Here is a 9,437-nt window from a genome sequence, read left to right as displayed (position 1 = left end):
AGCTCTATCCGAATTGCCTGTAAAAAGGAATTTCAAACTGTTTCCATTCTTGGTGGGAGCTCCCTATCTGAATCCCTGATATATGCCTATTGCTCCCTGTCTTTTCATGTGCATTTTTAACTTGACCCTTCAGACTCTAAACTACTCCAGGGCTGTTTCTTATATGCTTTTGTGGCTTAAGTACCTAAGTCACAGTATGTGCTTTAAAAACATATGTTGTTGTATAATTATGTTAACCACTGTCACCCCAATAAATTCAATTTTAAAACCTTGCGTGTCCTGGGGTGGTGAAGTAGATAAAGCGTTGACCTAGAATGCTGAGGTCCCTGGATTGAAACCCCAGGCTTGCCTGGTCAAGGCACATATGGGAAGCAACTATTCTGAGTTGATGCTTCCCGCTCCTTGCTCCCATCTCTCTCTCTCCTCTCATTAAAATCAATAAATAAAATCTTTTTAAAAAAATAAATAACATATAGATAATGATAGTACTTAACTTTTTGAATTCAAAGAAATATACCCCAAAGTATTTTGTGTTGATATTACTATTGAAAGAAATGATTTTTTTGATTTACTGAGAAATCCTAGCATCTTTATGTCATTGAGACTTCAGGAAGCTGGAAACACTAAGAACTAGTTTCTTAAGGTTAAATTTTAACTAAGTCATAATCAGTCACATTAATATGTGGAATTGAGAGGCTCAAGAATAGTAATACAAACTTCTTAGAAGTTTCTCTTAGAATTAAATTCTCATATTTAATCCATTTTCATGTTGATGATGATATAATAATAACTCATCATTTTTTTTAGAGAGGAGAGAGAGAGAAAGAAAGAGAGAGAGAGAGAAGGGGGGGAGGAGCAGAAAGCATCAACTCCCATATGTGCCTTGACCAGGCAAGCCCAGGGTTTTGAACCGGCAACCTCAGCGTTTCCAGGTTGACGCTTTATCCACTGCACCACCACAGGTCAGGCTAATAACTCATCATTTTTTGTCACTTCCTAAAAATCAGACAGTATGCTACTATATTATATTTATTCCTGTTATTATGTAACAATCACTATATACAGGTAACTTTTAACTTTTAACTTGTAGTGGCTTCCTCTTTTACATAGAATAAAATCTAAACCCTTTCCATGATGTTAGGCCTTCCTCAATTTCATCACCCCATTCTTTCTATTTTAGGCAAATGATCTTTTTTAAATGTCTTCAAACATGTACCAAGCTCTTTGTTATTTCAGAGACTCTGCACATACTGTTCCATATTCCTGGAATTCCTTTCCCTACACTTACTAGCTAATTCCGATTCACTCTTTAGTTTTTAATTTACAAGTCACTTCCCCTGATGGCCTCTCTGACTCCTATCCAAATCTAAATTTGTTGCCTCTTTTTATTCCTTCTCACACTATATCCATTCTTATCTTTTATAATCATTCATTAAAATTTGTAATTATGTCTTTAGTTACACATTTGTAAGGACCATCTGTAATTTGTGAAAACACTCAGTATTTCTTGAGTGGCTGTATTAATACATCAAAAAGACACGAGAGTTATATATAACATTGAAACATGGTACTTACTAAACTATAATGTTAAATGATTTCATTTTAAAATAAAATAAAGTTGCCCAAAATAGTTATTAAAAAGTCATTATAGCCCTGGCCTGTTGGCTCAGTGGTAGAGCGTCGGCCTGGCATGCAGAAGTCCCGGGTTCGATTCCCGGCCAGGGCACACAGGAGAAGCGCCCATCTGCTTCTCCACCCCTCCCCCTCTCCTTCCTCTCTGTCTCTCTCTTCCCCTCCTGCAGCCAAGGCTCCATTGGAGCAAAGATGGCCCGGGCTCTGGGGATGGCTCCTTGGCCCCTGCCCCAGGTGCTAGAGTGGCTCTGGTCTCAACAGAGCAATGCCCCGGAGGGGCTGAGCATCGCCCTGGGCAGAGCGTGGCCCCCTGGTGGGCGTGCTGGGTGGATCCCGGTCGGGCGCATGTGGGAGTCTGTCTGACTGTCTCTCCCCATTTCTAGCTTCAGAAAAATACACACACACACAAAAAAAGTCATTATATGTCTAAGTAAAATAGCCTCTTGTTTTTTTTATAACTTAAACAATTTTTAAATAATTGCTTATTTTATGGCTAAAATGATAATTATTTTTTCATAGAATTAAAAGACATCTTTTAATTGCCTCTGAGAAGCAATCCTTTGATTTCACCACAGGGATATTGAAGAAAATTAAACGTAGAATACTTCAAATTATTCAGCTTGAACTAAGAAATAAAAAAGTCTTATGGGATCATTTTACCATAAGCATCCTTTCATAAATGGTTAAATTTCAGTAGGTTCCAAGAGGCCTTTCCCAAACATCCCTATGCTAAGATCTTCAGTTTGTTTTTTAAGCTACAGAGCACTTACAGCATTTATTTTTTTCAATAGATTATATACAACTATGATTTGATATTGTGCAGTTTTATTTCTCATGTACCCAAGTAAATGTAATGCTCCCTCAAGAAAATAGAGGCTGTTACTTAAGTTTACTTATACTGTCCTCATTGTAGCACAATGCAATGGATTGCACAGTAAATAATTGCTAAATACATTAATTCCTAATTGTTTTATTGCATTGAAGTGTTTCATCAATGATCAGAAAATAATTTTGATGCTGTTGCTTCCACTGGGAATAGAAGATAATTACAAAAATGTGTGTCGAGTTTGTACAGAAAGAGAGAATTTTCCACAGGGCCTTGATATTTATGGAATATCAATTATGTGCCAGGGTTTTTAATAAATATTTATCTCATTTGATATTCCCATTGACCTTATGAAATTGGTATTATTATTAATATTATTCTGCCACTGAATAAATGAAGTCTAAGTTTACTTTTTAAGACCAACAAGCTAACAAGAGTTCTAACCCAAATTCAAATCTCAATCTGTTTGATTACAAGACTGCTCTTTTCATTAACCCATCATACCTTTGAAGAAACAAAGAACAGAAATAACTATACAATGGGGGATGTGGATGATAGCAGAGGATGGAAATGAAAAAGGATGAAATAAAGCCTAGATTTAGAAGGTGAAAGGGTCATCAAGAGAGAAAGAAGCTGTGACTATTCCTCTCATTTCTGCTAAAACAGATTTACATGATCAGCAGATACTACAGTAATCCAAGAAATTGAATGATTGCTAAAACCTACCCCAAATGAGGGCTACCCGTATGCATCCACAGACTAAGGAGAGGATCCTGCCCACAGTGAGACCCCTTGGTAAGCGAGGCAGAGAAGGACACCTTGGTGGCAAAAGATCTGGTTGGTGGGCTGCATGGGACAGACCAGCAAGGCTCTTCCTTCGGGGCTCAGGAAAAGGATTCATTGACGATTAGGATGTTGAGGATAAGAGCAGTTGTGTGTGTGTGGGGGGGTGTTCTTTTGTCTTGCATATACCATCAACTGATTTGAAGTTTTACAAAATTATAATTTTATACATATGTAAAAAATTTTACATATGTATAAAATTAGGCCTTAGGCCACAAGACAATTATAAGTGCCTATTCTGTAGTTTGGATCATCTCAGCTCATAGGGAATTATGCTAACACTCATTGACAAATGGCTACTTTTGAACTCACAAAAAGGCACACAATTAAAGTGGCATCCACATGTATCAATCTATGAATAAATGAAATATAAAGTACAATTCCTAGAAAGTACAACTATCTGGCAGGAAGGTCTATTGCAAAAGTGCTAAAATCATTTACAGAGAGATTCTCTTTAAGAAAAAATATCAAACTCTAAAATTTGCCTGACTTTTTCTTTCCTTCAGTATAAAAATACAGAATCTTTCCCTCATTTATTTCTTTTCTTTTTTCTTATGTGAGAAGCAGGGAGGCAGAAAGACAGACTCCCACATGCACCCCAACTGGGATCCACCCAGCAAGCCCCATACAAGATAGGCATCATGCTCTGCCTATCTGGGCCTGCTGCTTTGTTGCTTGGCAACCAAACTATTGTAGCACCTGAGACGAGGCCATGGAGCTATCCTCAGCGCCCAGAGCCAACTAGCTCCAAATGAGCCATGGCTATGGGAGATGAAGAGAGAGAAAGAAGAGGGGAAGGTGTGGAGAAACAGATGGTCACTTCTCCTGTGTGCCCTGACTGGGAATCAAACCCAGGACATCCACACACCAGACCAATGCTCTACTACTGAACCAACCAGCCAGGGCCTTTTTCTGACTTATTTCAAAAGTCACTAGAAGTCTGAAGTGTCAGTGCACTCTCTCTACATACATTGTTTGTGGGAATAGAAATGTAAGTGCTGTCATTTCTGCTCTTAATGTAAGTCATTGTGAAATTCTTCAGGTCATACTTTAGAGACACAGTGTTACTAAAGATATCACCTTCACGTTTTCAAATAAGTTTCAAATAATTAAAGCATATTGTTTCTAAAATGCATAGGTCTTTCTGAAAATTTATTTTTCTTGAAAAATTTATTGGTTACTTCAAACTTTTAAAAAAAATATGTGTGGTTTTATGAGACCTTTTTCTAAATTGCTCTAAGCTATTAGAGTGAGACATTTTGGTAAAGACTTTTTAATATTGAACTTTGCCCTGGCTGTAAATAAGAAAATGGAGATGAATTGGGAACTGCAGAATTTATTTCCTTACTGAGGAATCCAGATGTGCCAACTAAAAGAAACAAGCATGTTGCCATTTATAATCCCTGATCCCCTTCCTGAGGGCCTTCCAATGGCCTTTTCCCTCAATGTGTTCTACAGAACAATAGTCCTATAAGATGTTCATTACCAAAACTTTGGTGATAAAATAAATCAATGGAGCATATTAGATTCATTCTCTGTGAGAGTCCTCATGCACATTAGCTTAGTAGAGTCTCCAAAAAGCACTAAAGAACCTCTTTGTCTTGTAATACCTGATGTTTTCTACGTTTATTAGACAATAGAAACCTTCTCCTTTACAGAGAGAATTTGGTCGTTTCCTTCTGACTTCAGAGTCCAAGTAACAAACTTTGTGGAAACTTGTCAGATAATTCTGACTAACACAAAGTCAGAAATTTTGTATTAGTCAGGCTTCTCCAGAAAAAAAGAACCAATAAAATATCTATACATAGTTTACCGTTGAAAGTCATGGGCCTGAACCCCTTGGGTCCACTTATACACAGATTTTTTTCAGTTAATACACAGTTGGCCCTCGGTATCCTTGGGATTCTCGTTTGTAGATTCAATCAACAGTGGATCAAAATAGTATTTTCTATCTGTGGTTGTGAATCCATGATGGGGGGTGAGCCTTGTATGCATTGTGCCATGCCATTTTATATAAGGACATTGAGCATCTTTGAATTTTGGAATCCTGATACGAATCCCCATATAGCTACTGAGGGATGACTGTAGTTAAGCTTTCAAGGAGTCAAAAGTTATACATAGAGTTCTGGCAACCCCTAATTCTTAACTTCTGTGTTATTCAAGGATCAACTCTCTCTCTCTCTCTCTCTCTCTCTTCCTCTCTCTCTCTCTCTGTCTCTCTTCACCTCTCTCTATGTATATTCATTTACTTATTTATGAAGTCTCGAGATCTGCCACCTTCAAGCTGATACCAAGGAAGCCAGTGGTGTAATTCAGTTAGAGTCCAAAGACCTGAGAACCAGAAAGGCCTGTGATGTAAATCCCAGCCTGAGGCCAGGACAAGATGACATGAAATGTCCCAGTTCAGGCAGTGAGGCAGGAAAAGGGGCAAGTCCTCCTCCTTCTTCTGTCTTTTATTCTGTTCCAGCTTGGACAATGCTCAAGCACACTGGGGAGGGCAATCTGCTCTACTGAGTCCACAGATCTGAGTGCTAATCTCACATGAAAACACTCTCACAGAAATGCCTGGAATAGTTTTTAACATGGGAATCCTCAATGCCTAATCTAGATCTACTCCAGTTGACACATAAAATTAACCATCACAGGGTTAAATATGAGGACTCCAACGTGAACTACCAAAACAACAAATCTTAATAAAGGCAGTAAAAGGTGAAAACAACAATCACACAGACTTCATTTAAAACCCATTTATGGTTCAAATATTTTTCTGATTTTAGGTACAAAAACTGTTCATACTTTTTGGAAAGAAAACAATTTTTAAAAATGTGAAAGAATACAACAGTTATTGTAATTGGGCTTATCTTGACTCATTATTAAAAACTGCCCTGTTAGCATGGAGCTATGCTATAGATTTAACTGGTGTCCCATATATATTTTGACATAAACATAAATGGTTTTTATCCTGTGTTGATTTTTATAGATGCAAAGAGTGACCCATAATGTAGAAGAACATTTTTTTCCAGGTGTTAATTTTGCTCGGTCCTATTTATTTTCATCAAGCTTTCAACACATTTTCACACTGGTGTGAAAACATGTATCACAGCCAGCATCATCTGAAGGAATAAGCAGACAAGCACTGGGAGCTGTCTTAGCCCTTCAGCATTGCAGAGGAAGATGGATTTTGACCTGCCCTGTCACTCTGTTTCACTCTCCTCTTCGGTGAGGTCAGTGAGGCTGTGAACATACAAACAGATGCAGAAATTGGCAATAGTGATTCTAACAAAAGAGAAGTCAGACAGTTTATCTTTAAGACTATGGCTCTAAAGAATGCCTGTTGTGAAAGTATTTATTAAAAGACTGATAATCATTTTTATTTAAATTTGGGTAAAGGGCAATTAATCTAGTTGAAGGGGGAAAAACATGCCAAAATGAAAGTGTCCATGATAAATGTTTTAACTCATGGTATTTGAAGGTCTTTGTGAATGAATAGCCCAACTCTCTAATGTCATGGCAGCTTACTAAGCAGCAAATGCCTTACGGTTACAAGACTGAAACCTAAGGACAACCAATCACTGTCAGCTAGGCTTTAAGCTATAGCCAATCGATAATTTTCTTTCTTTGTTTCCGCACCTTCTCTATATGTCTTTCCTCTGACTGCTCTTGGTGAAATGCTCCTAACTACTTCTGGTTTGATGCTGCCGAGTTTGAATCAAGTTTTGCTCAGATGAAGGTTTAATATTTTTAAATATTTTAACAGTATTGATTTTCTGTTATTTTTCTTAGAGTTTTTTAAAGACCCAGTTGGCCTCGATTGTGCTAAAGAGAACCAATTGTGGTTTGTTTGCTTTTAAAATGTATATACTTGGGCCAGAGTGTTAGAGAAGATAGAATGAGGGCCAGAAAGATGATGACAGAGATCAGGGAGACGTCAGGGCAGCTTTGTCAGCACTCCGCCCACCCTCCACCTGGAGTTTCCCTTTATGAAACATTGTGTGTTCTTGTTATCCCAACATACAGTCATCCTCCTGATAATCCTGGCTTTTCCTGGTAAACTATATTTCTCCATTCTCAGACAGTGGCTTTATCTTGGGGCTGACCCCAAGGCTCTAAGGGTTCCTAGGTGATGCAGAATTAGTCAGAGAACCACCTTCCCCTGGCATCGTAATTGGCTTAGAGACATGCATGACACCCAAGCTTTGCCAAAGAAAAAAACTCCCCAAATTAACCCCAACACCCTTTTCCACTGTAGTTGATTACCTGGCTGCTTGTAGACCAGAAGCCAATATAACCATTATATAAAGAGCTTCCCTGAATATGAAGCTAATACAGAAGCCAGTAGGGTGAAATGGAGAATGTGTGGGAGGCTGATGACATTGTTTGCTCCCCTGGCTCTAGTTTTACATGCAATTACCATCCATTGGCTTTACACTTATATAGCCCAATGCATTGCCTTCTTAAGCTAGAGTTGAGCTTCTGACTCTCACCACAAATCTAACCAATTCTCTTTTTCTCTGCTAAGCTTTGGAAGTAATAATTGAATGTTATTAAATATACAGTGTGTCTGTAAAGTCATGGTGCGCTTTTGACCGGTCACAGGAAAGCAACGAAAGACGATAGAAATGTGAAATCTGCACCAAATAAAAGGAAAACTCTCCCAGTTTCATACCTATTCAGTGCAGTTCAATGTGGGCTCATGCACATATTTTTTAGGGCTCCTTAGGTAGCTATCCCATATAGCCTCTACAGACTCGTCACTGACTGATGGCCTACCAGAACGGGGTTTCTCCACCAAACTGCCAGTTTCCTTCAACTGCTTATCCCACTGAGTAATGTTATTCCTATGTTGTGGCGCTTCGTTATAAACGCGCTGATATTCACGTTGCACTTTGGTCATGGATTCGAATTTAGCGAGCCACAGAACACACTGACCTTTCCTCTGTACTGTCCACAATTCAACTGGCATGGCCGTGGGCTGTTCCGCTGTATACACGGTGTTACATCATCATTGCGCATGCGCACATGCTGCCACATCATCCTTCAGAAACTGGGAGGGTCTTCCTTTTATTTGGTGCAGAGTTCACATTTCTATTATCTTTTGTTGCTTTCCTGTGACTGGTCAAAAGTGCATCATGACTTTACGGACACACTGTATTTTCTTGGACTTAACTTTTGGCATTTCTTTATATTTTTCTCAGCCTCCACTGATTTTCTTTTTCTACAAGAAAATGCCAATTAACAATGAAAGAAGAAATAGATAATTACCTCTTACATGAAGGGTTTCTGGATTTTTCTAGCCAGAAATAATCTCCCTTTCCTTTAAATTCTCATGAAACTTTATTCCTCTAATGTTTTGCTTTTCATTTGTGTTCCAGTACTTTCCTCCTTATTCAACATATAACGCTTCTCAATAAATAGCCTACCTCTGATTCAACTTTGTAGCCACATAGCAGCTGATGCATTTCCTTTATTAAATTTTTACTTAAAATTAGATGAATAAACAAACAAATATAGTGAGCTACAAACACTATCTCAGGTACCACTTTAAAGCTCTTTTGTCTTTTCAAGTTCAAATGAAGTTTCTCTGTCATTTCAGAACTAAAGAAGTTTCTGAAATTTGCTTTCTACTAGGAAAAAGAGCTAGAAGAATCCAATAAGTAAGCAAATACTGAGTTATAAAGTACTAGTCTTAATCCTGTTGTCTTATTGACACTTCTTCCCTTGGCTCGGACTCTAAAATAGCTTTTAAATTACTTCCCATGCTCTTTGGAGAGTGCAGCCCTGAACTCTGCCAAGCATCACTGCCAGAGTCATTTCTAAGGGAGGAAAGGAAAGCCCATAGTCCTGGCTGGGCAAGTACGTGGGAAAGTCAGCAAAGGACAGCTGATAATTTGAAATTGAGATGAAAAACACCAAATCATACATCACAGTTAAGGTATCAGCAGAAGTGAAAGTCAAGAAATGGTCAAAGCAGATTCCATGTTTGACAGAGAGCGCTTATAGAGCTTTGATAGTTTGAAAAGGGTTTCCCTAAAACTTCTCAGCTACTGCCTAGTGGAATCTGATATTTAGCTAAAGAGAGGAGAAATCCGTGGGCAAATGCCAAACCTCTAGATATAACTTTTAAATAGTTTGTCTT

This window comes from Saccopteryx bilineata, chromosome 3, assembly GCF_036850765.1.
Source record: "Saccopteryx bilineata isolate mSacBil1 chromosome 3, mSacBil1_pri_phased_curated, whole genome shotgun sequence".
In the NCBI taxonomy this organism is placed as follows: Eukaryota; Metazoa; Chordata; class Mammalia; order Chiroptera; family Emballonuridae; genus Saccopteryx; species Saccopteryx bilineata.
Note: the sequence above shows the minus strand (reverse complement) of the source record.